This window comes from Diabrotica virgifera, chromosome 8 (assembly GCF_917563875.1).
Source record: "Diabrotica virgifera virgifera chromosome 8, PGI_DIABVI_V3a".
Classification (NCBI taxonomy): Eukaryota; Metazoa; Arthropoda; class Insecta; order Coleoptera; family Chrysomelidae; genus Diabrotica; species Diabrotica virgifera.
The window spans coordinates 227,508,134-227,521,000 of NC_065450.1; the positions used below are offsets into that span (position 1 = coordinate 227,508,134).

The 12,867-nt window shown below is 32.2% G+C and overlaps 1 protein-coding gene across 2 annotated transcripts in view; it reads left to right on the forward strand.

Annotated features, from left to right (window-relative positions):
* LOC114331810 (DNA fragmentation factor subunit beta) overlaps nucleotides 1-12,867 on the forward strand; it is an 84,320-nt gene that overhangs the window by 17,272 nt on the left and 54,181 nt on the right. The window contains exon 1 of one of the 2 annotated variants that reach the window (XM_028281477.2): nucleotides 4,752-4,910. The exons of the other annotated variant lie outside the window; for it this stretch is intronic. The gene's annotated coding sequence lies outside the window, so the exon portion shown is untranslated. Of the gene's footprint in view, nucleotides 1-4,751; nucleotides 4,911-12,867 lie in introns of those variants that run through there. 2 annotated transcript variants of the gene reach the window in all.

Genomic DNA, 12,867 nt, shown 5'->3' on the forward strand with positions numbered 1-12,867 from the left:
CTGAAATATCGAACTCTGGAGTACCACTTGGTCAACCTGTATAATAATGCTTTATAATGGTTATCTGTGTTGACAAAATAACAAGTTTCTAAAATATTAGCTTCAAAACTTTGCTAAAATAACTACCCGAAAATCAACAAAATTAAATTAGCTACAAAATATTTTTGAAGTTATACTTCTTTACGATCGAGAGTGAAATTTTATAATGCCGGGCGCATGCGCACACAGACAGTATGTATTTCGTTGCTAATATTTTAATATATGTATGTATCAGCGCTGTCAGCGCAAATAAGTCATATTATATCATATAAAAGGATATATTAGTGTTCTTAGTAAATGTATTATTTATCATTTCTTTATAATTACTATAATTAAATTAGCCAAATTATATTAAAAATTTAAAATAAAAAAGTCTTCCTTGCAAAACTATTTTCAAATATTGCGTGAAGAAGGATCTTTACTACGTCATGCGCGAAAGCGACCGATTTTGGAACATTACGTGCCGTACCATGGAAATTTATTGTACCATGATTACAGACCATGATGGCACAACTATTTCAAGCTTCGGAAAAAGTAGGTCTTAAGATGGACTTGAAAGAAAAAATGAGGGATACACCAAACATACGACGAACATTAGACAAATAACGTTGAATGACATAAATTTAGAAACAGTGAGCGAATACATCTACCTGGGACAGATAATGAAAGTTAACAAAGAAAATCAAACTGCCGAAATTACTAGAAGAATAAGATTAGCGTGGGCAGGATTTGTAAAACTGAGTTGGATCTTGAAAAACACTAAAATAGAACAAAATTTGAGAACCAGAGTTTACGATCAGTGTATCCTCCCTAGACTTACGTATGGTTCACAGACGTGGACACTCATCAGGGCCAATATGGATAAAATAGTAAAGGCTCAAAGAGCGATGGAAAGATCAGTGCTCGGGGTGAGGCTTATAGACAGAAGAAAAACAAATAAATGGATTAGAAGCAAAACCAAAGTAAAAGACGCAGGAGAACATGCTGCCAAATTAAAATAATGCTTCGCAGCACACAATGCCCGACTGAAGGATAAGAGATGAAACCACGAAATACAACAATGGAGACCGTGGTTATAGACCGGGAGATATTATACAGAAGTTCAGCCACGATTTTATCAGTCCTGCCTTTTGCAATACTGGAAGTAGTAGAAGTAAATCTGTGGAAACATTCACAAATTTCCTGTGACATTTTCCTGTAAAAACTAGATTTTCCCAAAAAATAAAAATGGGGTTTTGCGATGAATTTCTGAGTCCTGCCATATCGGTAGAATGACAGGATACTATCGATTTTATGAAGAAAATTTTTTGGACAGGAGGGTTGCTAACGGAGTGTATATGTATACAAACATGTAAGGAAAATAATGAAATTTTCATGATTTTGTGGGTCCTGCCAACTAAATAAATTAAACATATTTATTTCAAAATGATCAAAAAAAAAATATTGGCATGACGTTTCCTAATGTTTAAGTATACTTGTTGCTTGGAAAATTCTGCGGAAAATTTTCACCCTGATTCCGTGATTTTCTGAGTCCTGCCTTTAAAAAGTTTTAATAGTCAAATGCAATCAATACTTTTTCGGTACTCGGCAGGAAGGTTAAACGATTCTAGTAAGACGGCAGGAGTCCTAGATTTGTAAGAAAATTCGTGAAAAATTCCACGATGTTCTGAGTCATGCCATTTTGCATATGTTTCAAGAATCTTAATATAAGTCTATTTACAAAGAGGCAGGATGATTTTATAGTTATTTAGTATACAGGGTGGGGCATTAGTGTGACAAAGTCCAATTACTCGTTTGTCGTAAGAGATATGAAAAAACGTTATTTAGGTAAAACGTGGGGCAAAGATAGGATCATAATTTAAAAATATTTTCTAATATACAGCGCTACCCGTATTGACAGGGCGACACAAAATTATGTTTTTTTTTTAATGGAACACCCTGTATATAATTTTAAGATTCCTAAGATCATTTTAAGACAATTTAACACAATTCACCTAATCCAAAAATGTTTCCTAAGGGAGCTAGAGCTCTTTGAAGATGGCGCCTTGTAATTAGTTTTTTTATATCTCCAGAACGCTTCCATTTCGATACACAAAAACTGGTCCGCCTTTTTATCTTCCAGAGATAAATCGATTCCATCAATTGCGAATCTCTAGTACCTGTCATAGGAGTCCGTTTTGGGTAGGAGAACGGTTATTTTATCGCATAACTTTTTTGTCTTTAACTTTTAAGAATTTTTGACACTATATTATGAAATTGTGAGGTATTCTAGTACTAAAAGGTACTCTTGCTTTAAGTCGGTATGATGCACCGTTTTCTAGAAAAATCAATTTTAAAATTTTTCGTATTTTAAATTTAAGAAAAATTTGAATAAAAAAATTTAAAAAACGGTGTATTTATCGACTTAAAGCAAGAGTAACTTTTAGTACTAGAATACCTCATAATTTAATCCTCTACTGTCAAAAATGCTTAAAAATTAAAGCAAGTTATGAGATTTCGTTGATCTACCCAAGACGGACGCCTATGACCGATATTAGAAATTCACAACTGATAAAATAGATTCATCTCTGGAAGAGAAATAAACGTACCAGTTTTCTCACAATAAAACACTGAAAACTTTTGTTTTCTATACTTCCACAAAATTTCCAATTAGAAAACAGAAAGTATAGTATAGAAAGTATAGAAAACAAAAGTTTTCAGTGTTTTATTGTGAGATAAAATGAACTTCCATCAAGTAACGGTCGAATCCATCAAGTACCAGTTTTCGTTTTTCTAAATAGTTTTTTTTTTATTTATTTTTTTTTCAAATTCAAAAACCACAAAATTTTTCAAATCGATTTTTCTAGAACCTGGCGTATCCTACCGAATTAAAGCAAGAGTACCTTTTAGTACAAGAATACCCCATAGTTTAATAATCCAGTGTCAAAAATGCTTAAAAGTTAAACACAGAAAAGTTATGCGATAAAATATCCGTCTCCCTACCCTAAACGGACGCCTATGACCGGTACTAAAAATTGACAATTGATGGAATCGATTTATCTCTGAAAGATAAATAGGTGTACCAATTTTCGTTTTTCTAAATAGAAGTGTTCTGGAGCTATTTTATAAAAACTAATTACAATACGCCATCTTTAAAGAGCTTTAGCTTCCTTAGGAAGCATTTTCGGACTAGGAGAATTGAGTTAAATTTTCTTAAAATTATCTGAGGAATCTCCGGGCTTCGTTTGTTAGAAGAGTTTCTGGACACCCTGTATAATAGGTACAATCCCTACTATAACCAATTAATTGTAAAATTATTGGTTTTCTTCCTATTACTTACTTATCTAATCGCTTAAAATAAAGATCTTACAGTTTGGTATTAGATTTGAAAGGTGTGTAAAAATCCGAGACATTACTCAGGAAAATAATATTTAATACCGTACGATTGTTTTAACGATATAAAAATTAATTTTTATGTATTAAATATGTTTGCGGTTATCCTGCCACGTTGTAAACGGTTTTAGATTAGTGTTTTTTAAGCATACTTGACATACCATGACTCAGAAAATTGTGGTGATATGAATATGTTTGTATAACAACCAGCAATAATTTTACAGACTTAAAATTTTATTTTTATATAAGAAAAAACTACACAACCATCCTGCCTCTTTGTAAAGAGCTTTATATTAACATTCTTGAGATATGTGCAAAATGGCATGACTCAGAAAATCGTGTAACTTTCCACGAATTTTCTTACACATTTTTTAACTGTGGATAGGAAAAAAGGTGTAACTAAACATCCTGCCATTTTAAATAATGTCTACTTAAATTATTTATTTTATAATAAAATTTATTTTATGACTCCGAAAATTACGGAAGCAGGGTGAAAATTTTCCACAGAATTTTAAAAGGGACAAGTGCAGTTAAACATTAGGAGACGTCATGCCAACATTTTTTTCGATCATTTTCAAATAATTATGTTTAATTGATTAAGTTGGCAGGACTCAGAAAATTATGAAAATTTTATTATTTTCATTACATGTTTGTATATCTATATACTCCCTTAGTCCTTTTGCAACCCTCCTGCCCAAAAAATTTTCTTCACAAAATTGATAGTATCCTGTCATTCTATGGATATGGCAGGACTCAGAAATTCATCGCAACTCCCCATTTTTTTCCTCATGAAAAATCTAATTTTCACAGGAAAATGTCACAGGAAACCCGTGGATTTTTCCATAAATTGTAAGTATTTTTTCTAACCTTCCAGTATTGCAAAGGGCAGGAATTAGAAAATCGTGGTTGAAGTTCTGTTAATATCTCCCGGTTTATTAGGAAGAAGCAACAGAGAAAGGTCACAAATGAGATGGACTGATGACATTAAGAAGATTGGAGGACACAACTGGAAACAAGTGGCGCAGTATAGAAAACACTGGATTGAATTACTTAAGGCTAAAGAAGAAGAAGAAGTCGAATCTCGTGTTTTATTCGAAGAACATTTTTGAACAAGAAGAAGACATTTTTTAACAGGAATCCGTAAAAAAACCGAATCAGAAAATGTTTCATACTGGAGCGGCTTCACAACACGGAACATTTCCTCCCGCCGCTATAGAAACCGCCCCATCTCACCCCCAAAACCGGATTTATGGATTTTCCGCTTTCACTCACGGCGCACGCGCAGCCACCACCATCCCGGAACAGGAACAAGGGACAGAGAAAGGGAAATCCAGCTGACAATGACATTGGCCTAATTGTTTTGGCTCTTTTGCGAAGCCGAGTTGCATTTAACTGCACGGCGCAACAAACTACGAGCCCAGTTCAGTTTGCACTTGCCATCGCGAATAGTGTGCACCAATCAGTAGTTACTGGAACGTGTCTTTGTCTGGTTGTAGACGGTGAGTACTCATAGATATTTTCAAGGTCTTCCCTTCTCTGGATAGGTCCTACCGGCATTTAGTTTTTACTTGGTAATATAGATACTATCTATCAAAATATGAAATTCTATCAAATTTTTATGAACACTGTATCAGTATTTATAGTTTCTGCATATATTTTTTGATAATTAGCTATATTAGCTGTATTTCTTTTTTTTGGCTAAGGGCATTGACCTTGCCAAATTGGTCCAGGAGAGACCATAGTGGAAATTTTCTATAGGGGTCTATTTTTTTTTGCTGGAAACACTTCAGTATGTGCCTTATATCAATATACAACAAGATAGTCGCAAATCTTGTGCTTATATTTTTTCATTTAACAAAATATGAAAAAAATCTAAAATTTTTGCTTTTTGTGCCGTTTTTCGTCTATAACTCGAGAGATATTGATTTTACAAAAAAAAAAAAAAAGATGTGTTTGTAGTTCGTACGCACGTAAGAAGTTATACTTCTATTATTATGATTTCAATGAAATACATATATTTTAAACAGTTTAATAATTTTATTTTTGTTTAAGTATTAAACTAATTTTAATACTTAAAATAATACCAAAAATTAAAAATGTTAGTAGGTAATGTTTTATGAACTGTAGGAATATCGCGGGTTTCGTAGGTATTTAAAATTTTTAATTTATCCCCCACCCCTCTCCGTGGGGGATCGTGTTTGATATTATTCAATAAATTTTTGAAAAATATTGAACACGTATTTTTTAGTTTTTCGATCTGACGTTAATTTCGCGAAATATTCGCTTTTTTTTGTGAAACTTTGTGACTCACCCATTTCCTTACGCCCCGCTCAAATCGTCAGATTTTTGAAATATACACTGTTTTGCATGTACTTAACTTACCTTATCTTAATCTAACGATTTCGAGTTTTTCAAAGGATATACTTTTTTTTCGGACCCCCTTAACGAACTCCCCTGTATTAAGAGCCAATATATGGTAGAGGTACATTTGCAGGGTACAATCTGACGCGCTCGAGTAGCTGCAAAAATCCCTGCTTGGGCTCCCCTACCATAATGTTAAAAACTTTTTTAAAAAACAAAAATAAAGATTTTTTAAACACTTTAAAAAAGTTATAATGCGTTTTCCCCAAAAAGTGCATCGTTTTTTGGTTATTTCACGTTGAAATATTCGCTTTGAAATTTGACGAATATGAACCTATCTTTCATTAGCTACAACTTTGCTTTTACTGGGTCGAGAGAGTTCGCACATACATGGTTTTTTCATTTATTTATGAGCTATGCTTTTTCGATAAAATAATTACTTTTTGAGTTATTTGCAAAAAACCGTGTTAAAAATGTCTTTTTTTTTCTTGAAAAATGAACATATTATTATTTAGTCGCAAATAACTCGAAGAGTATTAACTTAGTGAAAAAATGCTATAGAACAAAAGCTGCTTAGAATTAGTGAGTTTATCCATTTCCGGACTTTTTTTGAACGTATATTTTTTCACCACCGAGAAGGGGTGAAACTCACCCTCAGGGCAAAAGGACATATCGGCACAATATCACCTTTCCTCTTTGATATGTTACCTATGTGTAAGCCAAATTTCATGTCAATTCAAGCGGTTCTTTAAAAATTTGGAACAAGAACCGTGATTCAATATACTATTTTGAGTTGTAAACAATTTAAAACTGAAAAAAAAACGAAAAATTATGATTTTCAGGAATCAAAAACACAAGTAAAAAAGAATGTGTGTGTACTTTGTACGCACGTAAGAAGTTATACTTCTATTATATGATTTAAACGAAATTAATATACTTTTTATTTATATTTTGTTTAAATATTAAACTAATTTATACTTACTACTTCTCAAACATTTTTATTAAAACAGTGCCAAAAATTAAAATAACAAAAGAATAAAACACACACAAACACATTAAAAATGCCACAAATGATTTCTGAACATTAATTGTCGGAAATTTTTTTAACTAAATACGTATTTTCTGAAAATAAAATTATATAATAAATATACTTACAATCATAAAATGTATAAAAAAATAAAATAATAAAAGTTTCTATTAGGATTCGAGCCAGCTTATCAGCGCGGTCGGTATTGGCGTTGTATTGGGGTTCATTCGCCTTAAACGCTTCGCCACGGAGACAATGTGTCATTATGTGCGAAGATCGACTAACTAAACGTATTAAACTATTGACATTTTTGAATTAAATTAAATTATTTTGATTTTGAATTGAAATGATTTAGAATTGAAAAAATACAACAAAACATAGAGTAAGAAAACAATATATTAGGTGAATATTGATAGAAATCTTGATGGTAATCAAATTATGTAAATAAAAGTATTACATACTATGTTTTTTGGTAGGTTCAAATAGGTAGGTACCTATGATACATTTACAATTATTACGTACCTGTTGCTTTAAAAACTATTTAAAAGTCACTACTATTATAAACTTTTTTGTTTCTGTCCTCACAACAATAAAACTAATATATTATACATTTGTTTACCTTCATATTGAACAATTATTTATTATTGACAGATCATTTCAACACCCAATCAGAGCCCGTATAACGACTAATACCATACTGTCGGTGTGCGTATGCGCGCATGTTAATATAAATTTACTCTCAGTCTCAATCGCGAAATCATGACCAACATGTAGGTGTTTGAAATTTTCGTGTAAGGATTCTTCATGTTCCCAGAAGTTATGTTTTAACATCGGCTTTAAGCCGTTTCAATTTTACAATTTAACAATGTAAATTGCATTTTATATCCAACCACTGTTTAGTTTTTGGGCTATTTAGCAAGTGTAAGAGTTCACTGAGGATGGACTGATAGGTCCGAAAACGTTTTGAAAATTTCAACTTTATGTAATCCATTTAGATTTTTTAAGATTTTAATTTTTGATTAAAACTATAACTACTAAGAAATTTTTACTTCGATGGTAAGAGTTAAATTACACTCACCGGCACAAAATTCCGCCACCCAAAATTTTTGATTAAGTTTGATAATCTATAACTTTCTTATTTGTACTCCGATTTTCAAGATTCTTGTATCAGTTTGTAGGTACATGTATTGATGTCGTTTATTATTATTCTGGTAATAAAGTTTTTTTGCGTAGATGGCATTATATGGAGGTGAATGGAAGCGTTGTATTTTCTCCTAACATTAAAAAATTCTGTGGAAAAATTGGAGGGCTGATTTTGTTTCATACTCCTTTTGTATTATCCTGGAGGTATCACTAAGGGTTTGTTTTTTGAATTATCCGAATATCTCTTCTCTTGTAAGAGCTGTAAGTAAAAACACTACTTGGAAAGATTTTTTAATTAAAAATAACAAACGCACTAAAATTAACAAAACAAAACAAAATGAACAACAAAACAAAATAATTCAATAGCGACCTATTGCAGCAACGACTGCTGGCAATCTGTTTGGCATCGAATAAAGATGTGTTATCCTTGCTTGGGGAATAGCCCGATATTCCTCTACCAGGGCCATAACTGTACCAAATTTTCTGGAGGCCTAGGATGACGGCGAATAGCTTTTTTAATTCATCCCATAAATACTCAATAGGATTGAGATCAGGGCTGCATGCGGGCCATTCTAATCTTATCAATCCAACCTCTATTTTATGAGTCAATCAGTGTTTTTATTTTCAATAAAATGGTACAGCTCTTACAAGAAAAGAGATATTCGATTAATTTTAAAAATAAAATTTTAGTGATGCCTCCGGGATAATATGACAGGACTATGAAACAAAATCAGCTCTTCAATTTTTTCACAGAATTTTTTAAAGTTAGGGGAAAATACAACGCTTCCATTCACCCATGTATAATGCCATGCAAGCAAAATTTTTGTATTACCGGAATAATACCAAAGACTACAAACTAATGCAAGAATCTTGAAAATCGGATCACAAATAATAAAGTTATAAATTGTCAAACTTAATCAAAAATTTTGGATGGCGGAATTTTGTGCCGGTGAGTGTATATTAAAGCCTTTTCAACCAGCGTTATGTCCAGCACAATTTTGTAAACACCCCTTCGAGACATTCAGCTTTTTTTTTATTTGTTCTAATGGCTTTTGAGTGCTTCTCAGCATGGCAGAACCATCAGCGACTCTCAAGTTTGTTGTCTTTTTTATCTCCGACCGCTATTCGGTTATATCACAATAATTTTACCGATTTTCATTTCGTTGTTTTAACAGCTCCCACACGAATACAAAAGGCTTTATTGTTTTAGTATAGTCCTACTCCCTTTATATCAAAAAGCTGAAAGCTTTTCTCTGCACATTCGGCTCTCCCCGATTTTCGTAACTGTTTGTGAACGTTCTTTATGAGGCTATTTCGGATTTCAGTTAGATTTCAATCTAGATTGATTTGTTTGAAGGTCAATTGATCATACTAGTTGCAGTGTTTGGCTGTAATTTGATAATAATATCAATTCTTCTTCTTCTTTCAGTACACTGTTAGCCCAATAAGTGACCGTTTTGGAGTGTAATTTTCAGGGTGAACTCCGAATTGCATGAACATTTGGTTTTAGGTTCTACTTACCCTCCAGTTCAAAGTTGAACTTGTACCGTTGTTGGTTGCTTTTACTTGGGGGGTGAAAGTCACTCCTTCTCGGGGGTGAACAAACACACCTTCAACATAAGTCCGAAAATGGATAAATTGACTAATCCTAAGTAACTTTTGTTCTATAGAGTTTTTTAACTAAGTTAATACTTTTCGAGTTAGTGACATTTTTGGCGAAAATCTTGTTTTTCCATTAAACTAACGCAATTTTTGTTTAGAAGGTACTGTCAAAGTATAGTAAGCCTAGAATTACGTTTTAAACATAATATGTATAGGCTTACTACACTTTGGCAGTACCTTCTAAACAATAATTGCGTTAGTTTAATGGAAAAACATGATTGCCAAAAATGTCACTTACGTTACTTTGCCAAAAATGTATCGATTTGCGAGTGAAATTGTAAATTATAAGTAAGTGTTAAATAAAACCAATATCAAATTATGTTGGCGATAAAATTTTGTATGCACCACGTCAGTAAAGATTCTTTATCGAACTCATCTGTTATTCGCCTCGCTCACTATGTTCGCTCTGCTCATAATATCAGACTCGTTCGATAAAGAGTAACTTTACTAACTTGGTACATAAATAACTGTTAACAGGTTGTTTTTAATACTTTATATTGGATTCAGTATCATACTAAAATGGTTAATGTTTATGGGAATTTGTTTTTAAAAATTTGTAAGTATATAAAAAAGCAAACTAGTCCATTAAAATGTTACATTTTTTAAGCCATACCTTGCATTTGTTAGAGGAGTCAATTTTATTTCTTTATTGTGTAGAGGGGATCAGTAGAAGCTTAAGTTCAAGTTTTTGGGGTCGCCACCCTTGTCCCCCGGCCGCCATCTTGGAAATGGGGTGCAAAGAGGTTTCGCGCTATTCTCGTAAACTACCAACCCTGCGGAAAATCTAATTAAAGATAAAATGTAGCAAATTAAATTTTCTACAATTTTGTTTATATTACTTTTTATCGTCAAGTGACCAACAAGAAAGATATACAAAAATATGTAAAAAATTTTTAACAAGTTTCGTTTTGGAGGTTATAACTTTTTTAAGTTCATTTTAAAATAAAATAACATAGCAATTTTGTAGAGGGGTTTTCAGCGAAAAATTTCCACTATAAAGTTGTTTAATTCTTTTTATTTATATAGGTTTTACAGCGCTCCAAACTTGACCAGATTCTCGAATGCTCATAGGGATACAATAAAAACAAAAGCTAGGCTTACTTTTCTATCTATATATATTTTTTATTCATACAATTTATTATGATTTTAACATTCCTATGCTATTATTAATCTGTTTTTGACCCTCCCCACTATAAAACTTATAACCCTAAGCATATATTTATAGAAAAGGCCCAAGAAGTTGTTTGAGGACAAATTCGCCGGTTCAGAAGAAAAATGACGCAACCGCAAAATGCAAAATTCTTAAGAAGAGGAAAAAAACGATTTTTGATATCAAAATCATAACGTATGATCAAAATTAGCCATTCACCACACCGTGGTCAGGATCTCGAGATTTAAGCGTTTTTTGGGTTGTGTCGCTTGTCTATGAAGTAACATAACTTTTTTCCTATTGTATATTTTGACTTAAATTTTCCAAAAAACATCTTCATGAATTATATTTTATTGTTGTGTTGATTAAAATTATAAACTAAAAAGTTTGTCACTCAACTTTTTTAAGTAAACATGAAACTAACGAAATATGATGACAAAATGTTTAAAAAAAACTCCTTTTTTAATGTGTTTAAACATTTTGGACAAATTTCATTGTTATCTACATACTTCAGAGATGACACAGTAAAATTTTCAAAAGGAAATATTTACAGCGACTAAAGATACAGCGAGGTCAATTTGAAAAATCATCAAAATTGATTTTTGGCATTTTTGTATAAAATTTGATTTTTGAACATGTTCCACCAACTCTAGATAAAAATAAACTTCATATTCGGATTCAGCGACCTCGAAAACATAAAAATAGACAAAAAATGGTCATTCACCTTAAATCTGATTTTCGTGGTCGGCATAACGGTTGATGCCGCTCGCCTAATATATGGATAGAAAAATATTGTTTTTATTGTATTCCTATGAGAATTCGAGAATTTGGTCAAGTTTGGAGCGCTGTAAAACCTAGATAATAAATAAAATTAAACAACTTTATAGTGAAAATTGTTCATTGAAAAATCCTCTACAAAATCGCTATGATGTTATTTTATTGTGAAATAAACGGAAAAAAAGTTATATCTTCCAAAAGGAAACTTCTTACAAAATTTTCTCTTATTTTTGTTTATAACTTTTTTGTTGGTCATTTGACTCTAAAAAGTAATAGATATAAAATTGTAGAAAATTTAATTTGCTACATTTTATGTGTAATTAAATTTTCTGTAGGATTGCTAGTTTAGGAGATACAGCGCGAAAGCCCTTTGCACCCCTTTTTCCAATATGGCGGTCGGGGGACAAGAGTGGCGACCTCAAAAACTTGAACATAAGCTTCTACTGAACCCCCCTACACATTAAAAAAAATAAAAATTGACTCCTCTAAGAAATGTAACATTTCAATGGACTAAACGAAAAAGGACGCTGTTTATTATCATTCTGCCAAACACACGCTTCTTTTTTACTTAAGATAATATTCATATATACATTATACTTCTTTTATGAAGTTCTTTTCGTTCCAAAAAAGTCGTTCTGCCTTGTTGTGTAGTAGTTTTGCTTAAATTTTCGATAAAAGTTTATCTCTACAGCCAGAAAGGCGTATATTACGGTAGATATTGGAGTTTAGAAGTGCTTTATTATTTATTTAGCGTGTAAAGTTCGTTCTGTAGAATAAGAGCCGTTTTCAAAGTTTCTTTCCACAGCGAAATTAAACGCTCAGTTGAAACGGGTATCGATTTTCTCTGGGCTGTTTGTCGAATCTGCGATTATGACTTGCGGGCATTGCCTAGGTCGTGCTAGTGACCTTTTATACATCATTTCACGACCACAGTCTGAAGCACAAAAGGGTGAGCACGTTATACACGAATCAAAAGCGATTGACGTCACATTTTGCTGACGTAGATAAATAATCTTTACCATGATATAGTTGAATTCGTATTTCTCTCGTATTTTATTTAAAAAAGGGATGTGGCACTCCAGAGGTATCGAGGGAGGAAACAGCTTTCTTATCATCCACACACAGAGCGATTATTGTATATATTGTTACACTTCTTCTAAATCAATTTATTGAACACCAATAATATTACAATACTTATTATTACAACTACAACACAATGACAAACATAAACTTCAAAATCTGAATTACAACTATACAGGGTGAGGCAGATAAAGGGCCTATTAGAAATATCTCGAGAACTAAAGGTTAGAAAATCATGAAAATTGATATACAGGGG